The sequence below is a fragment of the Denticeps clupeoides genome, chromosome 13 (assembly GCF_900700375.1).
Source record: "Denticeps clupeoides chromosome 13, fDenClu1.1, whole genome shotgun sequence".
NCBI lineage: Eukaryota > Metazoa > Chordata > Actinopteri > Clupeiformes > Denticipitidae > Denticeps > Denticeps clupeoides.
In genome coordinates, this window is record NC_041719.1 from 9,804,130 (window position 1) to 9,818,857 (window position 14,728).

The 14,728-nt window shown below is 40.7% G+C and overlaps 1 protein-coding gene and 1 long non-coding RNA gene across 3 annotated transcripts in view; one reads left to right on the forward strand and one right to left on the reverse strand.

Moving 5' to 3' along the window:
• Positions 1 to 14,728, reverse strand: part of naaladl2 (N-acetylated alpha-linked acidic dipeptidase like 2) — a 175,033-nt gene that overhangs the window by 124,239 nt on the left and 36,066 nt on the right. The window lies entirely within an intron of this gene.
• LOC114801613 (uncharacterized) lies at positions 7,471 to 10,082 on the forward strand. The gene is made up of 3 exons (XR_003751605.1): positions 7,471 to 7,601; positions 7,689 to 7,748; positions 9,561 to 10,082. It is a non-coding gene; the product is annotated as an uncharacterized LOC114801613 (long non-coding RNA).

Genomic DNA, 14,728 nt, shown 5'->3' on the forward strand with positions numbered 1-14,728 from the left:
AAGCACAAAGAGCAACTACATTAGTTCTAGAGTACTGAAAAACCTGCCAAATATGGGTCATGCAGCTCCAGGACAGCCTTCAGATTTTTTAAATAGTGAAAGTCTTCAGTTAATTATTTTGATGGGAAAGGTCATAACATAAAGCTTTTCACATACAAGTATCATACCCGGGAGGACAGGAACATAATTAATGAAAATCAGAACATTTGACAGATATATTTGGATGTCTGACAGGTCCTGTGCTATTTCTTGAACATATTGATGCAATTTTCCTTTTGCTTTCGGTTGATGTGATGTGTTTATAAATGCTAGTTAAGAAACAGTTGAAAACCCACTTGTTTAAAAAGTATTTCAGACGGGTCTAACACTAAGACACGCACATGCACACACACACTGCACAAAATAAAAATAAATAAATAAAATATTTCGTCTAGCACTTAACAATTCCCTAGCATGTTCTATTCCTGACAAGTTAGGCCATATCAGATTTGTAACTCAAAATCTATAGAATTGTTGGTGTCTTCCTCTTGTAAGTTGCTTTGGATAAAAGCATCTGCTAAGTAAAGTAAAGTAAAGTAAAGTAAAGAAGTTATAGTTGCAACTAAATCTAAGTGTTCTCTACGTAATGTAGAACATCGAAACACAGATTGTGGTACGATTCTATTTGTGTGTTTTTACCAGGCATATTGCGGTAGGTACTTTTATTTTAGAGTAAATTTTAGATTTCATGTGCCTGGAATGCATTGGCAAGTCACCTCTGAACTTTCATGAGTATGAACTCATGAGTATGAAACAGCATTTCATATTTCTATGTCCCCACTCCTCAGCAAGTTTATGTGCTTCTTTCCATAAACTCTGTTGGTTTCCTATCAGGTCATTAGGAACTAGAGCCAGAAGACAACCACAGACCAGTGATGGAAGACGCGACCCTGAGCCAGCTAAGGAGGACAAAGGGGAATTTAAGGCAAAAGTTTCCAGTATCCATTTAAAGCAAGCATCTGGCTCCATCTCCAGAATATGTTGCTGGCCCCAAGCCACTGGAGCAAACCTTTATTTTTATGGAATGTATGAATAAAATATGCAGCCCTGAGGGGTTGGGAGGAATGAATAGTGGTTTATGGATCCTCACACATTAAATATCAATGTACATCAGCCTTGTCTGCGAATGTCAGACAAGAAAACAAATACACAGTCCATATGTACATTTCTCTTCAGCTGAGCTTGCAACATTATGGATGGAGCCCTGCAACGGTGGCATCTTATTTCCTGCTTATAAGCAAGCTAGATTCATTACGTATTGCTCCAAATCATTGGCTCCTTGTGTCATTCACTTAAAGGAATTTTAAAAAGAGCTTCCCAGGAAAGATTTGCAGTGTAAAAAAAAAAAACAGTACAGGTTTATCCAAATAGATATCCTGGTGTAGTTTATGGACAGCTATTATCTCTCCAGAGACACATGTAACATATTTGGATCAATAAAGAGAAGTTAAAAGCACTGCAAGCACCCAGGAGAAGAAATCTGATTCAGGAGATAAATAACCTGTTTTCGCCGCTTATTAACAATAACGCCAGATCAATTACCAGCATGCATTGAATTCGGCTTCAAGAGAAAATAATCCAACTTTGAGTCAAAGCAAACATTCATTTTGGACTGCTCTAATGCAACACAAGGGTTATTGGGCAAATCCATCAGGACAAACCATAATGTGGGATATTGTACACATTTGTATCCTGCAAAATGTGCGATAGGGCACATTTGTTAGGGAGCCTGTGAGTGAACATGGCTTTGACCATCTGAAATAAATTATAGCTGGCACTCAGATCATTAGAGTTCGACTTAGACTAACAATCGTTCATTAAAATTCTATGGAATTCAACAAAGGGGAGTAGAAAGGTGTTTCTTTTTCACCAAGTCACCTTTGTGACTAACGGCCGCAGAGAAACAGCATGACTGTATTGTTAGCTTGATTGAGACTTTGAGTGGCTTTTTCAGGACTAACGTCTCTGTGAGCTCTACAATTCTCATTGAGGGGTGCAAAATGAAAGTGTAGAATATGTAGGAAGGATTTTTAAATTTAGATATAATGTAAAATCCATACTTGTTCCACATAACACCTCAGGAATCTGCACTATGCAGCCTCTAAATATTATTCAGTAGGAGCATCTAAAAATTATTCATGTAACAAAGGCATTGAATGGGTGCCTAAACTGGACCTAGCGGGTGTGGGTTAAAACCATCTGAATCTAATTTGTGTGGGATACGTGTCACTTCAAATCAATACTGAGTGTCCGTGAGCAATGACCCTTGTCCTATAAAGAAAGTGTATCTGCCCTGATGCACCACAGTGAATGGTTGATGGGTATGAAAATCACCATAGGCCAGACGAACTGAACCCCTACCGGAAATTTTGGAGAGACAGCAGTTCCAACGCCATAAGAGTAACAGACAATTGCTCAAGATCAATAAATCAGATGTTTTAATCATGCATTAAAGCTGTTGAAAATGATGTGGTATCATTGATCAAACACGAAAGCATGCTTTGGGTCCTTCATGGTTCGAGCAGCAGATCTGCTTCACACTACATGGCATTTTATGTGAGCATAAGAGGTATATCTGTCACATCATTGAAAATGTCTCATGGGGCTGATCACAGTGTAACATTAAGTTTTATAACTTGCCCCTCATTTTTTTTTTGTCTTAAAGAGGAAGATATATATATACACACACATTTTCATTAAAGCTGTGCGGACTGCAGAATTGGGTACATAAAAACACCAAATGAGAACATATTTTACAGGAGTGATATTGTCACGGGTGGGCTGGACATGGCATGTTGGAGGACGCATTTGCATGATCACAGGACAGGGGTTTAATATAAAATACACGAAACAGGGGAACATCTACACGCACAATGACCCGACAGCGAACAGACACGAATAGGATAGTTTTATACAATTATATAAATATACACCAGGTGAACACGATCAGGGAACATTGCACAAGACGAACATGAAACTCCGGTGCGGACTCCGGATCCGGAGTAACCCCTGCCGGTCTGGATCATGACAGTACTCCCCCCTCAAAGGCACTACCACCTGGGAGTGCCCACAAAACGGTCCATGAAACAGACACGAACAGGATAGTTTTATACAATTATATAAATAGACAGCAGGTGAACACGATCAGGGAACATTACACAGGACGAACATGAAACTCCGGTGCGGACTCCGGATCCGGAGTAACCCCTGCCGGTCTGGATCATGACAGTACTCCCCCCTCAAAGGCACTACCACCTGGGAGTGCCCACAAAACGGTCCATGAAACAGACACGAACAGGATAGTTTTATACAATTATATAAATAGACAGCAGGTGAACACGATCAGGGAACATTACACAGGACGAACATGAAACTCCGGTCCGAACTCCGGATCCGGACTAACCCCTGCCGGTCCGGATCATGACAGATATCCATCTCTCCAGTCATTTACATTTACATTTACGGCATTTGGCAGACGCCCTTATCCAGAGCGACTTACAACGTGCTTTCAAGAAAGAGAATGTAGAAAATCTGTGATAAGGTGCACTTAAGATGTTTTTCTTGTAGCTTCTGTTCACTAATCAAGGTGGTCATAGCTTAGCATTAGAATGCAGTATATACATGTAAGAATATTCCTCTGATCATTATTCTGATGGGTTCAAAATGTGAGGGTAATAACCTGGAATTGGGCCATTTTTCATCTGCCCTGCTCAGTCCCATAAACTCATAGAGAAGCATCCCATGCAAACAACAGGCTTTTAATTGGTCAAAGGTTACCCTCAGATCTGAAGGGCCCGACCAGCATGGCTGAGCTTCTCCTTCCTCTTTGAAGGGGACATGTACACACTCCCTCCCTGCCAACCGCTAAAACATCGTTTGATCCCTGCCATCATGTGCTCAGTCCACCAAAGCAAATGAAATGCTAATACAAAACATAACCCAGGACATCATTTATCAAAATTAAAGGTGGGTACACATCCCTATGGAGAAGCCATATGCTTCCCAGTTTACTCCATTAGGTTCATTAAATGATGCTGGTCCATTAATTACATATCAGGTTAGTCAGTCAGGGGCTGGACAAGATTTCCACAGAACCGTGTGACCATTTAATGACACTTTCTTAGTTATTGGCAATGCAACTCATTTGAAAAAATTATCTAAGGAATGGTAGTAGCCTAGTGGGTAACACACTTGCCTATGAACCAGAAGACTGCAGAGTCACAGGTTCAAACCCCACTTAATACCATTGTGTCCCTGAGCAAGACACTTAACCCTAAGTTGCTCCAGGGGGACTGTCCCTGTAACTACTGATTGTAAGTCGCTCTGGATAAGAGCGTCTGATAAATGCCGTAAATGTAAATGTAAATGAAATCTCTGAAATGTTAATTAGATGTGCACAGACAAATGAAGAATATTTTTCATGCAAAAACATAATTCTGAAAACAATCTCATTTGTAGAACACTGATTTAAAATATTATTACCATACTGCCACTTAAATCAAGTAAATATGTAGATTATTTTTAATATATTATTAATACTTCAAAATGGTTTCGCAATTATCTTTTTGCAAGCAGTGTGTAAATTCAGGTAACATATGTATGTATATGTATATCTAAATGTATGTCACGACTACGGACTTACGGGGGAAGGAAGCGCAGAGGTCTGACATGCTGGGAAGGGGATTTATTATAACAAACAATAAACAATAAACACAAATAAAGACTGGCGCGGTGGCCGAAAACGATTTAACTTAAATGAAAAACTAAAACTAACCCGTAGGCGTGTGGCGATTGCCAGAACTCAAATCACATACACTGTTACCAAATGAAGTTCACGAAAATGCCGGAGACCCAGAAGGGGCGGAAACTTCTGGCATTTATGGGGCGTCAGGATTGGAGTCAGGTGTGGAGCCCAGCTGCAGGCAATCCTGACAATGTATGTCTAAACATATTTCAGATATCTCTTGTTTGCAGCATCAGCCAATAAAATACAATGATATTAATATCACTGGCACTAGCAATATCGCATCATAGCTACAGTAAATGAAAAAAAAATACCTGTATGCTTTCAAATTCTAGCAAGTAAGCAGGTACAAAGAAAAGACAAAGCTGTCTGGTTCATGAACATTAAAACTCCTTTCCATATCAACAAGATCCCTTTTTTTAAAGTACTGTCAAGTATATCCAGGCTTTAGCCAATCTCTTCATGTCCCAGGCATAAAAAAAATGTAATATGGCTAAGGCTGCACCAGATATACACTAAGCTAACCATCAACACATCATGTGTGAGTGCTGCATTAGCAAGAAAACAGGTGATTCAGCGTTTAGAAAAAGTACAGTATGGTTAATGCTGAAAAGAGCCACTTTGCAAAGGTTGCATTGGAATTTATGGGTACACAAAGGATATCCAAAGAAATAATATATGGCCCCTGCACCAAAAGTGCCAGAAAGAAAGAGAGTGCAGCTAAATACACATAATGGCATATTTTTATCAACAAAATATAGATATCTCTTTATCACCAAGCACTGTCAGCTTCTGTTGGAAACAAGGTCTCTAACTTCAGTGACAGATACTGATGGATATTCTTGATGTCTGTCCAAAAGAACTATTAAAACTAAGGTGTGTATCTCAACAAGGAAAGCTGCACTGTTCTTCCCTGTTTGAGCACCAGCTCACACACACTCTAACATTTACAGCACACAGGCTTTCACACCAGCGCATAAATTACACACACGGAAATGTGACATTGACGTGACAGTGATGTATAGGAAGTGTGTAATTGGCCATCATCCTTAATGGCGAAGATACAGAGGTTGCAGGCCGTTTGGTGTGATAAAATGCACAGGCGGCATCATATGTTTCATCCATTGGAAGACATCACTCCTCAGCCCAAAAGTGAACAGATGGAGCTGAGGAAGTAAATTCAGCCACTCCTCTTACCAGCTCTTGGTTCCAAGTACATGTCAATGGTAAATGTCAGTATGTGCATCAATGATTTATACATTTTGCATGCACAGTAACGACAGTAAACATTTCTGTCTGTCAACAAATTTGCTACTTTGCAATGTAATGTTACTCCCATGTCATGGTTGGACCTGGTGGGGTACTCTGGATCCACGCCTGGATGAAGGCCTGAACTTTCTTCCCTGATTCCTGATTGTGTGACTATATATATCCTGACTATATATATTTGCCTAGTTTGTATCATTTCTTCATCCCCATTTTGTATACATCATGCTAGTACCTCCAAACCATCTTGACAACCAGAACTGTGACAACCAGACACAGCTGGCCAAGAGACAAAATATTTTTCAGTACAACAAATTACATTTTTGAACTGATGCTTTACATTCTATATTTACATTTACAGCATTTGGCATATGCAATTATCCAGAGTGACTTATAGAAGTACCTTTAAATACCCATCATTGATATCCCTCATTTGGTTCACTAGAACCCATTTTGTAGCTAGCCGATCTGTCTAGCACCACAGCATTTGTATAGAAGTATTTTCAAATAGAAGCATGTTCACATTCAGGGTTCTCAACATGGACTTGTTTTCTGGCCTATGGATTGTCGTCATGAGGATTTCCATAAAAAAATGGGTGAAACAAGGAAGAAACATGATCTTCAATGACATTTGTTCATGTGATGTATCAACAGGCACAGGTTTAAATTTGGAATGAAAAAGCAGTGTCAGGCTCCTCTGTTTGATCCTTAGAAAAACACCATTAAAGATCATGTTCTGGGTGGCAGAAATAATCACACAGCAACAAGCCGGGTAGTTTATCTTCTTCGAGACACGGATAAGCACCAAGCCATTCTTTCTTATTTTATCTATTTCTTGTTTTATCTATTTTAAGGGGCAGTGGTGACCCAGCAGGTAAGGAACTGGACTCGTAACCAAAAAGTCACAGGGTTCAAATTCCGAACCACCAAGGAGCCACTGAGGTTCCCTTGAGCAACGTATCTTTCCCCAAACACTGCTCCCTGGGCTCCTTTAATGGCTGCCCACTACTCACTAAGGGTGGTGGGGTTAAATGCAGGGGACACATTTTGCTGTGTGGGCCGTGTATCTCAGTGACAGAAACAATCAATTTAGTTTGTGCTTTTGACACGTTTCACACTGCTGTCCATCTTTAAAATAAAGTTATTGGTTTGTGGCAATACCAATATTCTTGTCAAAATATTGCATATCCTGACTTTTGAATTGATCACTTAAGCAACTCAGCGCAGCCAGAACGTAGTTTATTCGCCTCCTTTACTGGCCTCCTCACACCTCATTCTGGAAACCCAAGGAGCCAGCGCTCAAGCGCCCCACTTCTTTGAATAGACTCGAAGAGTAATTATATTTAGTCACAGTTCTCTTAAATATGCTCGGGTCCATTTGGCGGTGTGAAGAGTCTGGTGTCCCTGGCCATCTGGCAGGTCCCAGCTCCTCCTCCCCCGACTCCGCTCTGCAGCTTGTGCTTCAGACCGTGAGCCTCTCTAGCCACTCCGGTGCTCCAGCTACCTGGCAGCCGGCTCCTGCACACGTGGCTGACAGATGGCTCTACAGCAGGTAATAATGACCCAAGACAAACTCTTAAATTGATTATGCCACGGCGAGGCCATACATGCAAAGTACCTTTTCTCCTGCCGGAAACAGCTGCAAGTCAAAAGGTCTTTCGGGCCCAAGGGCAAGAGCCGAAATGATCAAAAAAAGCAAGTAAGTACAACAAGCGGCGCCAGCAGCAAGTTTACAAAGGAAATAATTATGAGACGTTGCTAAAGACTCACATGCTGGGTAAGCTCCGAATCCCAAAAATGGGCTTCAGCTTCCACGTAAAGGTGAGCGGCGTTTGTGCGGCAGACGACCTCGTTGAGGCGTAGCAGTCGGGGAGGGAAGCAGGAAAGCTGCCACAGCGCGCAAGAGCAATTAGTGTCTCCTGGCAACCATTATTCTGACAAAGAGCCAGTCCGCGGGGCTCATGTTTGGTATAGAGCCGCACCACCTCGCCGGCCGCCGCTGCGCCATGGTCGTTTCTCCGGCAATCTCTCATGTTCTTACACAAGCAATGCTGCAGAAGTCGCCTCTTAGGCCGAAGATGAAAAGCTGCGCCTGTCCCGCTCCAAGAAAGCAGCCAGAAGATGAAGGCCGAGACTTACTATGCTACATCACCCCCAACCGAGAGCGATGCGGCATCCTGATGCCGCACTTTGTGCACCTGCGACGCGCCGCTTTTTCAATCTTCCCTGTCATCCTGCAGCAGCTCCGATGGAAAGCTGGAGGGATGCTAAAAGCGGCCATATTTCTGCCCAACAAACATGCCTTTAATCTTTGGTGAGAGTCCCTTTAGCCTTGGGAGCCATAATTTGAGCCCCCCTTTCCCCATGTCAGCAGCAGTGAGTGCTGACAGCTCTTCCCAGAGTAAAGGTTCTGGATCATTTAGAAAAATCTATATTCTCCAGCCATTAGGGCCTCTTTCTCCCACCTTCTGGAGGAATGATGTATTTCCCACGGGAGCCGCACTACAGGTAAGAGAGAGGCTCCTCCGGCGCCTCCGAGCACGAGAGCGCTGTCCATTCATCTCCAGAGAAACTCGAGCGTATGCATCTTACTTTGACTATATGGTCACCAGTACAGTTCTGTCAGCTTAATCGTAACAGAGTGAAAGATCAGTGCGCACAGAGACCAATTTCAGGATAAATCCAACATGGAATTTGTCTGGTTTATCCTGAGAAATTGTACCATCAATAAATCATACATCTAGTCACCAAAAAGTGGCCAGTGCTGCACACCTTACTGGTTTTGAGTTTCATAAAATTGTGGTCCAACGTTGGTTGGCAAAAAGTCTGTACGCGTTCTGTACACAAAGATGATGCTGTGGGTGGTTTTGAGTCCCATTGAAAGAGAGTTGCACGTACAAAATAAAAACATCTATTTGTGTCTATTGTTACTCTGTGGGGGTGGAAGAGGAGCTTTTGCACACTTTTCTCAGTCCACTGAAACACTTTGCCAGAGTCAGATGCATGAACAAGATGCTGGGTCTGTCCATTTCAACAAGCCAGTAAAACTACTGCTGCTTGTGCAAAGTGCAGGAAATACATTGGCACAATTCACAGGCTGACCCTGTGCTCGACTCTCTACATGCCGCCAGACTGAAATCATGCTGAAAGTACTAAACTAAACTTACTCTGGTAAAATTGTGCTATTTTGTTACAAACATGCAAAGACTTTTCTACCTAAAATGGTTTCATCATGATAGGACTTTTTTCTTTTTTTTTTAATAACTATTTGGGCATTTGTCAAATTGAAATAATGTAATTTTTATAAAATTAATAACATTTTTAAATTTCCATGTAAGTAAGAAAGTGATTTTATTTAAAATGATATGTAATTTGTACATTATAATATTATAGAATTATAATAAATGATATATAGATTTTTTTGCATCTGGTAAAAAAAAAAAGTTTATTTGAATTTTGTTTGTGTCCAACAACAGTTTCTTTTTCTTTTTTTTTTACCTCAACACTCCAGGAGAGCCCACTGGTCCGAACAGGGGATGTAAACATCAGACATATGGTGGAATAGAACATGCTCTCCTTTCAAGGCTCATCAGCAAAATCGGCCCTGCCGGTGTGATAGATTTTAATGGTGCTGCACCATTAATCATACAAGGTCCACCTGATTACGAAAGAGAAAAAGTTCACTTCTATAACAATCGCCAGTAATAACAAGCCATTAGACCCCGTAAAGTGAGTTGAAATCCTTTTTAATTGATTAACAGATTAATAAATGTTTCAATGGAGTTTTCCTCATGTAGCAACATGCGGCAATTAGCGTCTGGAATGTAATTAATGAAGGGATAATAAACAATGGAGCACTTTCATTATCCTTACCCAATTATGATGTGATTACAGCTCTAAGCTGCCAGTGATATGCTGTGACTAACCAAACCAAAGTGATTAGAGCATGAAATACCCCTGCTGTCCATGTGGATGCGTCGATGCAATCGTGGCGGAGATCGCAGCACCACGTGTGAAATACTTGCATCAGTCTACGAATCCTGCTGTTCTCGGCTGTTTGGGGGTGGCATGGGATAAATTGATGAATAAATAATAATCTGACTCTTGTCTATGCTACCCTCACTGATGTGGCTGTCTTCACCTGTATTCAAGCTGCCCTTTTGTCTCTCTTCCCTCTCTGGTAGACCGATTGAGCTGGGTTTGTGTACACTGCGATATTTTGCTTTTATTGTGGCCACAGTGCCAGTGTGTCTTTTGTTGTATTGTACAGTTTTATATAAGTAAAGTGGGTCGATGAGCGAGAACAGAACACTGAAACACGTCTGTGTTTATCAGTCAATTTCAAATGACTTCTAATGGCATTCATTTATAACTCCACCACTGTGTGATATGCAACAAGGGCGAGTTCAGCACACTCATCCTGTATTCATCCTGTACAACATAAAGTCCCAGCAGACTTAACAAAAAAAAATCTGCTTTACTCAGATGAAACAAAGGTAGCGTGGTACACGGTCCAGTGTGTTGCCGGCAATGAATAATGGAATCCCTGAGACCCTGAGCGTTTTACGGGGGCAGGAAGTAAACAGCCATAATTTAGAGATTCCAGTGAACTAAATAAATGGGCCTATAAGGACAAAACACAACTGATGATGGGAACAATGAAAGTGCTGACTAAAATCTATGCACTCCTTACAGTAATAAGTGTTTCTTATTACCCCTGTGCTTAATCTGCGCTTTCAGGGGTAAAGATTACTGCATTATGCCTGCGCTGGTGCGTATGTGTATGTTGGGGAGTAGGGTTGCAGCAGAGAAAAAAGGGAAAGTAGAAGAAAGAGGAGACTTCAAGAGAATAAAGCACAAAGGAAACAGGCTACAGGGTTGATGGGCAGGGCAAGACGCTGCCTGTTCCCAGGGTCTGGGCGGTTAGCGCTGAGGGATGGAGTGAAGCCTTGTGATGTGTTATAAAAGTGAAGGGTATCTGCAGTCAGTGTGGTGTTGGGCATGTCAGGAGGCATGAATATCAGGGTACAAAAACAGCATTATATCACACCAACACATTGCAATAACCAAGAACACTATAGTTTAAAAAATTGCCCTGGGTTTATGGAATATTTATACCATTCTGATTGGCTGATCAATGCACATCCGTGATCCTGACCTGGTTTTTTTTTTCGGATTGGTAACATATAAAAAAAAAAATGAAATCTCAAGCCCTTGTGTGTTGTAAAATGTTACAAGGTAAAAAAAAAACTTTGACACACTGGACCTGGTTTGAGCTTTTAGCTTGTACATTGTACTCTTGTACTCTTCATGTTAAATAAGCTTGAACACACAAGCACATACATTTCCAGCTCATGTTACACTAGATAAAAAAATGCAGCTTGAGCCAATTAAATAAATTGAACACAGAGAAATCTGATCCTAACACCCATGATGTTTCCAGGTAGATATGCACAGACAGATTGCTTTTTTTCTGTAAAGTGATCAAATTAATATTGAATTAACATCATACCAACAATCATTTTGATGAGGAATACATTGGATGAAATCTTGGCAAACGTTTCAGGCATTACTCACCAGGTTATCAAAAGTGGAGCATACTTGCCATATCCCCCATGAATAAAAAGGGTAGAAATTGCTATATCCTCTTGTGTCCGTGTAGCCTACAGAGCAGGTTTCTCCATATACCACTGTGAACCCATTCAGTAGTGGTGCATCCCATAACTGAATGAGTCTCAAATGTTTTATGTTCAATTTATGCTGCTAGGAGACATTCGAAAATCAGGTCACTCTGTAACAGGAGTCAAGTCTGCAGTGTAATAAGACGGAATAAGAGTCATACATTTGTCCCTCATGCAGGAGATCTTGGGCTACAGGGCTCTTCAAATCAGAGACAAAGGGTTTCACAGACATAACCTATATACTACAAATTCTACAGGTTCATGCAACACAGGAATAATGCCTTCTTTTTCTATCCTTACTGATTCTCCAACGAGGATTCAATCTTTCAAAAAGGTGCCTTCTACATTTCAGCACCAATTTGCAAGAGTGAAATCCCATGAGGTGCATAGAAGCACATTCCAACAACGGAATCAACAGTGAGGTTTGCTGTGCAACACTACAATGACAATACAAGTGATAAGGTCCCAAATAAAATTAATAAAACAGAAGTTTCTTTTAAACGTTCCTGAAACGTTGTGTTAACAAGGTCATGGCGACCTTGATCTTTGATTGTCTGCGTCTAATCAATATACATGTATGGCATGTACCAGAACAACTTACAATCAGCAGTTACAGGGACAGTCCCCTGGGGCAACTGAGGGGTGTCTTGCTAAAGGACACAATGGTAGTAAGTGGGGTTTGAACCCATGACTTTGTTAACTTCTGGTTCATAAGGGAGTGTTTTACCCACTAGGCTATACCATTCACAGTTCATCAAATTGTTAGAAATTCCATCAAAGAGCTTGAGATATTGTGTGCATTTAAACAAAAAAAGGCTACATAATAAGTAGCACGTAATAAGTCATGTTCATTATTTAAGACCTAACAAGCTATGAAAAAACAATGAATGGAAGAACCCAATGAGGTGGAAATGGCAGATCATACCACAAGAACAACTATTCCACGGCGAGGAGAACATCAGGATTAAAGAAGAACATACACAGATACTCATACGACTTGGTCATTGACTGTTATCAGTGGACAAAACAAGGTCTGCGTCTAGTGTATTTGGGGTTTTTGAAACGGCTTAATGCCACTGTTCATGTACTCTGGCAAAGCAGAAATCAAGCGAATGTTGTTCAACATGCACTGAGACAAAACACAGTATATAACTCATCAAGCTGCAAAATTCCTGACACCCCCTGGCAGAGATTTAAATATTGCCCTTATTAACTTTATGGACAAAAGCAATTGCTCGCTTGATGAAATTCTGCTGACTAGCGCTTAATCAGTCAGTGTTGGTCCACACGAGGGAACTCCTAATAGCAAACAATCAATTAATGAGCCAGTGGGGGAATGAGGGGTTCTGGGAGATGGAACACTGAGGATTTAATTTTCCCTGCCCCTCAGCCAATCGTTTTAACACTTAAATGCATTGTTGCCAACCTAAACTTTGTTTCCAGATTCAGCAACACCGTGACCACCTATACTTTCCTAGCTACACTGTGCTAAACAAATTTTTTCATGGTAACAAATTCTGGTGCAATAACTGCACGTTGCATAACAAAATCTCGAAATCTCATATAATCAGCCACAGACACGCGATAAGACATGTGTGAGATGTTTTCGATCATAGTCTTAGTCTAAACAGAGTGGAAATCAGCCACAACCACATGGGAATATTTAAATATTTACAGGGTGACATGCAGTTCACAGCGTTGTTGTCCAGATCAAGTGAATCAGCATTTAGTCCTAATTTTTTGGTTATGAAAAGTTGCTTGGCTGAACTGCTGAGAAATGGCAAATTATTTGCCCTAGAATTGGTTCCAGAGTCCAAGGGGTGTTTTATTATTTTAGATGACTTGATCATCTCCGTGTCACTCCTTGTATGAGCAGTTTTACTACACTTGTCACTATATGCTTTTTCCCAGCTTTAATCTTAAGAATTTATTAGTCACTTTTTTTTAAAATAAATTAACACTGAATTTAATTAAGACTAGGAACTATTAGCACCCATTGCTAATGTCATCCATGCATCCTTGACATAGAGAGTCCACTGACGTGGTCACAATGATGAATGCCAGCAGTAGTATGGTGTCCGTATATTAGAAATAGAGTTTCATTAGAAGAAGATTTTCACTATTTTCACAAAAACAATTGAGAGGGAAAAAATGCAATCAACAGTTTCAAGGTGAAAACATGGAGTCCTACATCGACCCTCCCCGTCATATGGGACAGAAGCTAAATCTGCTCCAGAGAAAGTGTGGCAGCAGCGGCGAGTTATTTCGGCCGCAGCTGCAGACCGACGTCTGAATCAAATTTACACCTGAGCTCATATGGAGACACTTCCTGAGACACCATACTGTGCCTCGCACCGTACATCATCTTTGAAGACCCAGGACCCGGCGCCTAATGAGTAAAGTCTGCTTGGCGTGATGGCTTTGATGCAATGCGCTTCCCCAGGATTTTACAAGTCAGAGATATTGTATTTTCCACAAAGAGAGATTTCTCTTCAACCCAAAGATGGAAAAGAAGGTTTCCTGCTCAGCACATACACTGTATCACTGACAGGTAGCGGCAAATTGATGGTTTAATAAGAGCAAAGTCTCAAGGAAATACATGACAAATAACCTGTCAACTCATAATATAAATTTACGACAAATGCCGCACAGGGAGCCCAAAAGTTAAAACTTTTTAGAATTATATAAACATTGCCATGTGGCAAAAGCAATCAAATATTAAATTGAGATAAGGTGACAACTGAAAAAAAAAGACAGGCATTAATGAAATCCTTAGGAAGAAAGTGTTTGGAATCAGATGTGGCCTTGGTTTAATATTTCAGGGGGCTGATAAGGAGACTTCTTATCCACCTTACCTCTCTGCATTTTGACTGCTGTTGCCATGGCAATAATAAAAATAATAATAAAAAGTCATAATAATAGCCTTCACCATCTTATAATATAAAAGTCAATATACAGCAATAAATATGAAAAGAGTGCAATCTTCCAATGCGCAGAC